Source organism: Leptonychotes weddellii, chromosome 11 (assembly GCF_054177405.1).
Source record: "Leptonychotes weddellii isolate Sample4059 chromosome 11, ASM5417740v2, whole genome shotgun sequence".
Classification (NCBI taxonomy): domain Eukaryota; kingdom Metazoa; phylum Chordata; class Mammalia; order Carnivora; family Phocidae; genus Leptonychotes; species Leptonychotes weddellii.
Window position 1 is genome coordinate 47,083,651 of NC_138379.1, and position 11,870 is coordinate 47,095,520.

General features: G+C 48.6%; 1 protein-coding gene across 1 annotated transcript in view; it reads left to right on the forward strand.

Annotated features, from left to right (window-relative positions):
- Nucleotides 1–6,158: 6,158 nt before the first annotated feature.
- The window catches only part of P2RY2 (purinergic receptor P2Y2), a 33,707-nt gene continuing 27,995 nt past the window's right edge, over nucleotides 6,159–11,870 (forward strand). Inside the window, exon 1 of the mRNA XM_081798787.1 lies at nucleotides 6,159–6,172. The gene's annotated coding sequence lies outside the window, so the exon portion shown is untranslated. The remainder of the gene's footprint in view (nucleotides 6,173–11,870) is intronic.

Here is an 11,870-nt window from a genome sequence, read left to right on the forward strand (position 1 = left end):
GGTCGTGAGATCGAGCCCCGTGTCAGACTCTGCACTGGGCATGGAGCCTGCTTAAGATTCTTTCTCTCTCTCCCTCTCCCTCTGCCCATCCCCCACCTCTCTCTCTCATTCTCTGTCTCTCTCTCTCCCTCTAAAAAAAAGAAAAAAGGAGCTCAGAGCCTGAGCTGGCCACAAGCTCTACATGAGCCTAGGTGTAGGCTGTGCTAACAGAGGCCTAGGGTCCAGCACACGGAAGGTGATTGCCCTGCTCCCCTGCACAGTCAGCCAGACCCAGCTGGAGCTCCGAGGCCTCTTTGACATGCTGGGGTGTGCTCTGGATCAGAAGAAAGTGGCCAGACTACAGAGGCCCGGGAACCAGGTCATGCAACCAGTGGGCAGAGGACTCAAGTGCAGGCAGGATGGCTGGAACAGGGTCTTTGTGGCGCGGGGTCTGCAGGGCTGGCTGTCAGGGAGGAAGGCTTTTTTCCTACCAGGTAGTGAGTTCCCTTTCTTTTGGGGTTGGGTGTGTGGAATGAGCAGGGGACAGATTCAGAAGGACATCAGGTGAGCTCAGGTGACTCTGGGGGTCAGGTGACTGCCCTGGGGTTTTTCAGTACTAAGAAGCAGACTTAGACCAAGAGAGGAGCAGAGAGAATGAATCTTGAGGTGTTGGGTTTTGTCTCCTCCTTCTCTTTTCTCACCTCCTTTCCCTCTACCTCTCTTCCTCTCCTCCTCCTCCCTCCCCCTTTTCCTTCAGGCTGGCATCCTGAGCCATTCTATCCTGGGGAGAGGCAGCTAAATCCCAACACAAATTAAGGGGTTTGTTAAAATGAGGGGCTGAAATCAACAGGGCAGGATTTAACTGGCTAGGTTGTAAAAACCCAGGAAAATGCTTGTGTCATTATGGTGACTGAAAAAAAGCAGAGTGTACAATTATGGATACGTTAAGACTAGGTTAAAATGCGTAAAAAATTCTAGTATAAAACACACCAAAATCTTTTTTTTATTATTATTGAAGTATAGTTGACATACAATGTTACATTAGTTTCAGGTGTACAACATAGTGATTTGATAATTCTATACATTATCAATGCTCACCATAATGTACTCACCATCCATCACCATATAAGGTTATTGCGATATTATTGACTATATTCCCCACGTTGTACTTTTTCACCCCCAAAACACACCAAAATCTTAACATCAGTTATCTGTGTGGATCAGGACTGTCAGAATTGTTTATTTTGTGTTTTACATTTTTCTGTACTTTTCAAATGTTCTGTGATGATTTCTATAGTCAGGGAAAAAAAAATACACTTTAATGCTTGAGAATGAATTTAACCGGGATAGATGTGGGATGCCACGGAAGGGTGCCCACAATTCTCACCTGGCCTCTTCCTGCTCTGCCCTGCGCTGGCTGTGTGCCCTCACCTCCCTGTCCCCACTCTCGGTGGTTCTCCTGGTCCCCTGGGACCGCCCCTACAGGGCCCTGTTCCCAGCAGGCCCTTGGGACACGTTAGTAAACACATGACATTTAGCTTGAAGAGCCATACAAATAAGTAAGTGTAGAGGAGGAAGGAGAACCCTCGCTCACTCTCAGGTAGAAAAGATCTGAAGGGTGGGGAGACCACAGGATGGACGCAACCAGAGGTGTTGGGCATTCGCCAGCGTGGAGCAGGCCTCTTCTTTCCCACTGGCGCTGCAGTCACCATCCGCCTGGCAGGGAACACAGGCCGCAGGGTCCTGAGGAGCCAGGGTCAGTGCGTGGGGCTCATGTGGTCTCCAGACATCACCATACAAGACCCCAGAATCACAGAGCACCTCCCTAGTGCTGCACTAGGCTAACCCTTGGCATGCATTCGTTTAACCCACCTAGTGAGCCCCCGAGGTCACTGTGATCACCCCATCCTCCCTACAAGAAAACTGAGACTCAGAAAAGCAAGCACCAGGTCACACGGCTAGTATCCAACAGAGGTGCTCTTAACCAGGATTGCACGCTGCCTCAAGAGCGTCTACAACACTCCAGCTTTCCGCTCGGTGGCTTGTGACTTGTCCTTCTTGGCCCTGATATGGCTCCCCTGATGGTGTGGTTATTGCATGTGGTGACGCTTTAACTGTGGCCTCGGAGGAAGGGCCTCCTGCTCACTTCCTCCTTTCTCAAGAACAGCAGAGTACTGAAAGTGACAGTTGCAGTGACCCTCGCCCCCACCCCCAGCCTTGGCTCTGGCTGGCTGTTCGGGGCTCTGGGGGCAGGTGGGATCTCTGCTGAAGTCACGTGAGGCAGGTCTCAGGTCCCAGGTTGGGATGAGTTCCTGTAGCTAGGGGCATTGTGATCCAAGCCTGCACTAGACAGTGGGACTCCTTAATAGGGGAATTGGAGGACATGACTGCAGAGGGTCTTTCTATCCCTTCAGATTCTAAGACTCTACAATTCCAAGACTCTCAGATATTCAGGGGGGAGGGGGCAGTGGCCAGGCAGTGGTTGGCCTTCTACCCAGGGTTAGAACCATGGGCACCACTGCCCACATGCCCAGAATGGCACTGGTGTTGTGTGGCTGTTGGTAGGACTTCTCCTGAGGGGGACAGAGACTAGCCCCTGGGGTTAAGGTACAGCTGTCTCTGAACTAACTTGACAAACATTTTCTATCATGTGCTAGGGAGAAGGGTTATCTGAGCTGAGTGCTGGGGACACAGACAGTGATCACCCAGTTCCTGCCCTGGGATGGAGACAGATAGACCCAGAGCTGGGGGCTTGATGTTAAGGCAGGAGGGCACACAGGGGACTCAGGAGGCAGAGGAAGGGCCCCTAACTCTGGGGACATGCACCGAGGGCTGGTGCTTTCCTCCCTCCAGTTCCAGGAAGGCCCAATAACCTGTGGGGCCCATGCTGGTGACCTCAGAATGACCAGGTTTATGCTGAGTCAGCCTGCTGCCCACACCTCAGATACACTGCTCCACAGAGGCCCAGCTCTGGTCCCTGGACATTAGGAGAGAGTCATGGTGGTCTCATGTGGCCCATTGGGTAACTGAGGAGGGGCTAGAGGTTTGTGGGCATTGAGTAACCGCTGGGTTTCCTGAAACTTCGTTTCTTTCACTCCCCACCTTCCTCTTTCAGGGTCAAGCTGGGGGCTGGGGAGTAGCCACATGCCCACATTCATATATTTTTTCATTCAGCAGTCAATTGCTCACCACCTTCCCTGTTCCTGCCTGTCTCAGGCTGGAGGGACTCCATGAGATCTCCATGGGGCTCTGCCCTTCTGGATTCCCTGGCTCAGATAATGGCATCTATCCCTACAGCCAAGGCAGAAATCTGGGCATCAGCCTGGACTCCTCCCTCACACCCCTTCATGTCCCCCTTCTGTTTCCCTGTAGTGCCCTCTACTTCTCCTGTCACATCATTTATCATCTTTTATTGAAAAAGCTCCAGTTGTTCATCTCTCCCTTCTAGACTCAATGAAGGCAGGGATTGTGTTTATCTTGTTTCCTGCCATATTCCTGGCACCTGGCACAGTGCCTGGCACTTAAGAGGTGCTCATTAAAGAGTGCTGAATGAATCAGGGAGTCCCTTTAATCCCATTTTCTTAATATTCCTTGGATCCATACTCTCCTCCTCTTCCCCAGCCACAGCCTTTGCTCAGATCTCATCCTTCACCAAACCATTGAGCAGCCTGCTCATTGCCCTGTCTACCTCGTCATCTCCCTCAGTCAATTTATTTGCCACACTACAGCCAGAGTGCTCATTCTAAATTGCCCATCTGCCCTACTCAGAACCCTTCCTGGCTCCCCAATCACTCACAGGAACAAGGCCACATTTCTGGGATGAAAAAGTGATAGCAGATATGACTGATCAGCCCACTCTCTACTCTCTGTGAAAATGATCAGGAAGATAAGCAAAAATGCAAAACTTACAGTGATTACTATACACATTAAAGAGAAGAGAAGATCACAAGGCAAAGTACAAGGGAGAAATTAACTAGATGACAAATGGGGACAGATTGAGAAACACAGTCTTGGATGACAACACTACCTGCTCTTCCCTCTGAAACAGAACAGTATGTGTCACATGGTGTCATTAACTGACATGTCCCTCTCCTTTCTTTACTGCAAGCTCCTTAAAGACAAGGACCATATCTAATTTGTCTTGGTGTCTCTGGCACCTAGCTCGGAAGTTGGCCTATAGTAGGCACTCAGTGAATATTTGTTAAATGAATGAATCAGAGGGTTAAGTGAATTAGTGAATGAAGAACCAATGGCTTCCAAAGTCGATAAAACAAACGAATCCCTACTATCTACTCTTTTTTTTAAGGTAGGGAGGAGGGGCAGAGGGAGAGGAAGAGGGAGAGAAAGAATCTGAAGCAGGCTCCATGCCCAGCACGGAGCCCGATGTGAGGTTTGCTCTCACAACCTTGAGATTATTACCTGAGCCAAAATCAAGAGTCGGATGCTTAACTGACTGAGCCACCCAGGTGCCCCAACCCACTGTCTACTCTTCTATCAGGGACCCACTGACTAAATGGACCTTCAGTCATACTCTGACAACACAGGATATGTTCTAAGGCAGTCCGAGTGGTTGAGGACCCAGATTCTGAGACCAGAAAACCTAGTTAGAGTACTGACTCCACCAGTTATTAGCTGTGTGAGCTTAGGCAGTAATATCACCTCTCCGTGCCTCACCTTTATCATCTGTAAAATGAGTATAGTAACAGTACCAATCTTAGAGGGTTGTTGGGACAACTAAATTTACATCTGTGTGTAAATTTAGTGTGTGTGTGTATATTCAGCATATATATGCACACATACCTATATGTAAATTTACATGTATCCAATATACACTATATATACTATATATACAAAATAGCATTGTATATTTTCTATATATAAATATCTATATAATACTATATATATATAACACTATATACATATATATTTGGCACTGCTGTTTAAATGCCAGTGAATATTAATAATGTTGGTGATGACATATCCCTAATCCACCTCATCAGCTTTTCTTTTTCTGTTTCTACACTGTCTGCCTAATAGTGGAACTGAGACTTCCATCGCTTTGAAGTAATGCCACATAAAGTTGAGAGGGTGAGGAGGTGTTCTCTGGCCTGGCTTTATTTCTGCCTGGTCAAGAGAGTGAACAAAGACAGCTCCCTGCTCGGCAGGGAGTCTGCTTCTCCCTCTGACCCTCCTCCCTCTCATGCTCTCTGTCTCTCATTCTCTCTCTCAAAATAAATAAATAAATAAAATCTTTAAAAAAAAAAAAAGAGAGTGAACAAAGACAATCAATAAGGAACCTATGAAAAGATCCTACCTACACACAAGGAGGAAGAAAATTGTTCTGAAGATTCACATGAAGAGCTTATTATCTCTGAAATGATTTTCTACAGGAAACAGAATAACACTCTAAAAGTCATCTGTTTGGTATTCTCAAAACAAACACACACCCCAGGAGGCCTTGATATAGTGGTTATTTGCTGGGTGCCTCCCAAGTGGGCAAAGGATATAAATAGGCAGTTCATAGAAATGGCAATACGAATGGCTCTCAAGAAGGAAAAGATGCTTCTCTCACTCCTAAGAGAAATGCAAATCAAAATTAGTAGTAAGACATGCGTTTTCCCCTATCAAATTGGGGGAAATCCAAGACTTTGGGTTTTTTTAAAGATTGATTGGTTGATGTTAGAGAAGGAGAGAGCGAGAGCACGTGCGACTGTGAGCAAGGGGAGGAGCAGAGGGAGAGGGAAAGGCAGACTCTGTGCACTGAGCCTGGAGCCCAACTTGGGGCGGGATTCCACGACCCTGAGATCTTGACCTGAGCCAATACCAAGAGTCAGATGCCCAACCAACTGAGCCACCCACATGCCCCCAAGTCCAAGACTAATATTGCAGGATTGTGAGGAATCCATCGTGAAATCCATTTTAAGTCCTTGTGGGGATTTTACTTCAAAGAAGTCATCCCTCCCTCACTTTCAGCAATGTTATTTAACTGAGATTTCCTCCTCTCCAGCTCCAGGGATGGCCCTGAACGGCTGAAGCCTGCTAAAGTTCTCATCACCCAGAAGAGATCATCAAATATTATTGGGTGACCTTGGGCAAGCTACTTGGTACTATGAGCTCTGTTTCCTCATCTGTAAATGCAGACAAGAGCACAGACTTGTGGAAAACAGCTAGTACAGTGGCTAGCACATACTCAGTAAGACATTTATTGACTTGGCAATTGGATACATACGGATTTCAATATATGTGCTTGACTAATCTAAAGGTTTATACAATTAACAAATTAGAGTTCTACTTTCTAAAGCATTATAGAAGATAAAAACAAGAAAAGCCTAGAATGTATAGCAAAGCAATAAGGAAGCACAAAAATAAAGAAATAAAATGAGACATCATTTATGAAATAGATATAAATAAGCTATGCTATTGAAGGTAAATTTTCTCACATTCTCACGTTTATTTTTTTTAAGATTTTATTTATTTATTTGACAGAGAGCGAGCGAGAGAGCACAAGCAGGGGGAGCAGCAGAGGGAGTGGGAGAAGCAGGCTCCCTGCTGAGCAGGGAGCCCGATGTGGGGCTCAATCCCAGGACCCTGGGATCATGACCTGAGCCAAAGGCAGACGCTTAACCGACTGAGCCACCCAGGCATCCCTTTTCTTAAGTTTAAAATTTATTTTTAAGTAATGTCTACACCCAACATGAGGCTTTAACTCACGACCCTGAGATCAAGACCTGAGCTGAGATCAAGAGTTGGATGCTTAACTGACTGAACCATGCAGGTGCCCCAAGATTTTTTATTTTTTAAGTAATCTCCACACCCAAGGTGGGGCTTGAACCCACAACCCCGAGATCAAGAGTTGCACGCTCCACTGACAAGCCAGCCAGGTGCCCCAGAAAGACTTTCTATAATGTATTGACTAATAGGGCATCAAAATAGATAAAATACAAATAGGACAGGTTGATGTAAACAAAAAAAGGAGTAAGAGATACATCATTATCAGCCTAATAGGTTATATAAGCTAAAAATAAATATAGATATGCTTTATTTGAAAAAATATGCATGTGTATATAGTACAACTAGACTAATAAAATATCAAAAGGGAACACATATCTCCCTTTTAAAAATCCATAGAACGCATAAAATGGAATTCCAAAAAATAAAATATACACAAACTCCACACTTCAATTAAACCAATGTCCCTTATATTTCTGCAAATAAAACTAGAAATTCATAACCCAAGTTTGAATAATTACAAGAAACAGCAACAAAACCTAAATATTCCCCTAAAAAGACTTCTGATTGGGGTCAAAGAAAAATTAAAAATGCAATTATTTAAAAAATAGTGATAAAGAAAACTTTACATATAAAAACACAGGTAACGGAGCCAAAGCAGAGATCAGTGGGAAAGCATAGCCTTAAATGCTTATGTTATTTAAACAGAATGACAATACCCAAAATAAGTATTCACTTTAATAAAATAGTAGAAAAAGAACAGAAAAGCTACCCCAACATAAAAGCTACTCTTTATTAAGAGAAAGAAAATAATAAAGGCAGAAACGAGTTACTTAGTAAACTACTATAAACTGAGAAATAAATTCAGGTGCATTTAAAAAAATTCTGTAGTAGGACATATAAAACCTGCACTGACTTGGTACTTGGAGTCTATCAACCCCTTGATGACCCCTCCTCCCTCAGTCCTGGACTCTCGACTCCTGTGATTCTGAACTATGGACCTGTTGCTATCTGAACTCAGGAACCAAATAGATTGATCCAGCTAAAATGTTTGAGAGAGGGGTGGTATCCCTGGTTCCCCGAGCTCTTGTTCCTTGCCCACCACTGCTGTCTGCTAGTGATGTCCACCTGCCCTTCAAGGCCCAGCTCAAAGGCCCCTCCCCCAGGTAGGCTTCGTGGACCTAAACTACGGCTCAGGCCAGAGAGGGATAAGCAAGAGAACATGTAAATCCAACATTTGTGGCAGAGTGAAGTTTAAGTCCCACTGTGGGGGGTGAGGAAAGCTGCCTGGTTGAAGGGGCCTTTGAGCTGGTTCATGAGGGAGAAAGAGCTCAGCCAGCAAAGGTCAGGGGGGGAAAACACTCCAGGAAGAAGGAAAAGCATGAACAAATGCAGGGGTGTGTGTGTGTGTGTGTGAAAGCACCAAGTGCTTTGAAGAAATCTGGGACTTCCCAAATGACCAGGGTGTGGAGGGCTAATGGGGAGTAGCGACTGGGGAGTGTGAAAAGGTCATTGGGGCAGGTCACAAAGGGCCTTGAATGATACACCAAGAAGCTTATGCTTCAACCTGCTGTGGGTGATGGAGATTAGCCAGAAGTTTCTGAGCAAGATTGTGAAGTTGGGACTGTCAGATGGTCAGCTGCCTGAGCCTTACCCTCACTGAGGTGGGGGAAAATGGGGTGGTAGGTGGTAGGAGGGGGGATTCCTTAAGTTGGCAGGCTGTCCAGGAGGAGCCAGGGAAAAGTAGGGTGTGCGGTTCTGGCCCTGGAGGCCTGGGGCTGGGGGGAGCTCAGCCCTATTTGTTTCTCCTCGATCTATTTCCTGGCTCCTGTGTGGCACCTCCACCCCCATCACAACCAGGGTCTGGGAGGCAGCTCCTGGCACCTCCCTCAGTCACCATGGGGCTTTTCTACCCTCCCCCCATTTGGTCCAGCCCACACAGGGGCCTCTGTGGTCAGGCCTTTGTGTCTGCACAGTGGCCCTCTTTGTCCTGAGCAGCCCCCACCACCACCTCCCTCCTGCCCTTCTCTCTTTCCCTCTCTCTCTCTCCTGTGTCACAAAAGTACCAGTTTTGCAGAAAGATAGCTAGGGCTCTAATCTTGGCTTCTGCCACTGAATCTCTATATGACCCTGAGCAAATTGTTTTCTTTCTCTGAGCCTTACTTTTGGGTCCATGAAAAGACGCTGGGTGAGGAATCAAACTCCTGGCAAGAACTGGTCTGCTACCCAGTGCTGAGACCTAAGCAACAGATGCTGTCCATGGGGACCCCTGCCCAACATCCATGCTCTTCTCTGAACCTCCTACTTATATCTCCAACCCTATCCTGTCTACTGCCTGGCCACGTGGCTGTCATTCTCCCGTTTGACAAATGAGGAAACCGAGGCCTGAGGACAGGGCTGACTTCATGCATGTGTGACCTATATGGTTACGCAGGGCCCCACACTTTGAAGGGCCCTGCACTTGATTTACTGCGTTGCTGTCCCATCTTGAAATTCTTATTAGTTTTTGAACAAGGGTATCTTCATTTTGCCCTGGGTCCCACAAATTATGTAGCTGGTCCTGCTATTGTGGAGATGGAGGGGAGGCTTGCCCGGGTCTGGACCAGGCTTCCTGCCTCCTGGGCTGCCTCCCCTGGGTGCCTGCATCCTGGCATGCCAAGAGCCAGAGCATCTAGTTTGCATTTGGCATCAGGGACCTGGCCCCTGCCTGGGAAACCTGAGGAGCCTGGGTTCCCAGCCGGCTGGCGAGGGAGGGAGGATGGTCCAGGCTGATGCAGTAGTGCAGAGAGCAAGACCAGGCTGCTGGAGCCAGCGCAGCCCTATGTAATCGGAGCCACCAATGTGGGTCCCAACGTCATGACTCAGCCATCGCTCCAGGAATTCAGCAGGGCCTTCCTTCCCAGCAGGTTGGGAGTTCCAGGGTCGGGGGACCCACCACAGACTCACTGTGACTTTGGACATTCACTTCCCCTTTCTGAACTTCAGTTTCCCTATTTATAAAATAGTCATGATAACACCTACCTCACAGGGTTCTGGGGAAGATTAAAGGAGATACTTGCACACAATGACCAGCAGCACAAAGGTGATCACTAAATCAAGTTCCTACTCCCTCACATAACAAATATTCATGAGGGCTGACCGGTGACAGGGACCATGCTAGGTGTTGGGCATTAACCATGAACCGGAAGACCCGGGCTCTGTCTTCAAAGAGACGCCCACTAGAGGAGAAGCTAACCCTGGGGTAAATGGTGTGACAAAGGGAGGTACCTGATGGGGCTCCTGGGCTGGGCCTTAGAGAAGCCATGGGGGCGGGGCAAGAGAAGGAGTGGAGGCAGAGAAGCATGAAGGGACACTGCAGGCAAGGCGGGCAGCAAGTGCCAGGCAGGAGCGAGCGAGGGCCCCACACTGCAGCATGGCTGCTGAGGCAGAGAGAGAGGCGGAGACGTGGGAGGGCCTGGCGTGGCAGGCTGCAGAGGTGGGCTTTCTCTAGAAGGTGGTGGAGCCACAGAAGGTGTGAGGCAGGCGATGGCTGGGAGGGGTGACAGATACCCCACCTTGGCCTGTGAAGGAGGGCTTGGAAGCATCCCCGCTGAGCGAGGGCAGGGGCTTTCACTCCCAGCACCGAGTCTCAGAGCAGAAAGTTTTCTCGGGGGAGATGAGAGAAGTAGAGAGACGGAAGATGAGAAGGCTTAAGAACGCCAAGAGCCTCCTCAGGGTCGGAGAGACAGGAAGCCTCCTAATGCATGGGGAGAAGTGCTCTTGGGCTCATCCTTCCCGATCCTGACCTGCTGCTGCTAATGGAACCCCGCAACCGGCTCCCTCCCACGGCTCCATTAACCCTCCTCTTGGGGACCATTACATGCCTGGGTCTTCACTACCCGTCTGCCTGGGCTGCTTGGTTCCAGGGAGGCTCCTTGGAGGCCCCTCCGACCTTCCAGAGAGGGCCTTGTGTAGGGCTTGTTGTGGGACTTGTTGAGCCTCAATTTCCTGGCGGGGGTCAATGGGTCTAAAATCTTTCAGCCACAGAAACGTCTATATTTTCTCAAAAAACTATTGCCAGGAAATGTAAATAAGTATGAAGATAAAAATAAGGGCACTTAGGTCACAGTGGATGGGGGCTCCTGAAGCCACCCCAAGTAGGGGGGTACTCAGCTGGGGGATTTGGAACCTGCTAGACTCGATCTCTCAAGCCCACTGATGACAGTGTCAGGGGAACATGTCAAGAGACCCAGATTTCTAGCCCCTCATTAGAAGGGATACTAACCCTTCAAATCCGGGCAGCTCAGGAGGATGGGCAAAACCCTAAAAAAAAGAACTTCAGTCAGGCCAGTGAGAAAGCGACTATTACCATTTTGCAAAAGAAGAAACTGAAGCTCAGAGTCATAGGAGAGGTGAGGCAAGACCCCACGGCTGTAGGGTTCAAGGACATGTCCCTTTCTTCTGTTTCTCAGGCCTAAGTCACTTGCTGTGGGAGCTCCGCCTTGGGGCGTCTCAGGAATGCAGTTTCTCTGACCATAAAGTAAGGGCGTTGGCCTAGAGCAGGGCAGGACTCTGGCTACCCACTTTCCAGGCGGCTGGAGACTGAGGCAGAGCCCTGGCTCCTCATCTTGGTATCAAAGGAATTTTTTCTCTCAAGCTTAGTAGTAGTTACAGTAGAGGTCTGAAGGCTTGGGAGAGAGAGGAGAAAGGGGTGTTGGCTGGGGCCTCCAGTGACCAGGGGACTTCCCCACATTGGGACCCCGAGGCCTGGGCTCCATAAGTGGGAGCCATAGGATTCCTAGCCCCCTAGAAGCTGCATGGACCAGCTTGGACAATAGGTGGAGGAAGCTGGACAAGAGGCCTTTGTGCCTTACCAGGAGCAGGTCCCCAGGGGACTGCAGAGGTGGATCAGCCACACAGGGCTGTGTGTCCACTCTGCTCCTGGCAAGACTACAGCCAGTATCCTTCTTGGGCCCTTTCTGGGCCCCTCTGGGGGCCAGGAGCCAGACCTCAGTCAGCTGACCTGGAGCCCAGAAGGACCCAGGGCCTCAGGGCCCTGGGCAAGCTCCTCGGCCACAGAAAGGAGCTTCCTCTACACTTTCTAGACACCCACTATCCAAAGCCCCAGATGGATGAACGCTGTGATTGCCTCTGTCACAGAAAAGGAGGCCTCGAGAGGGACT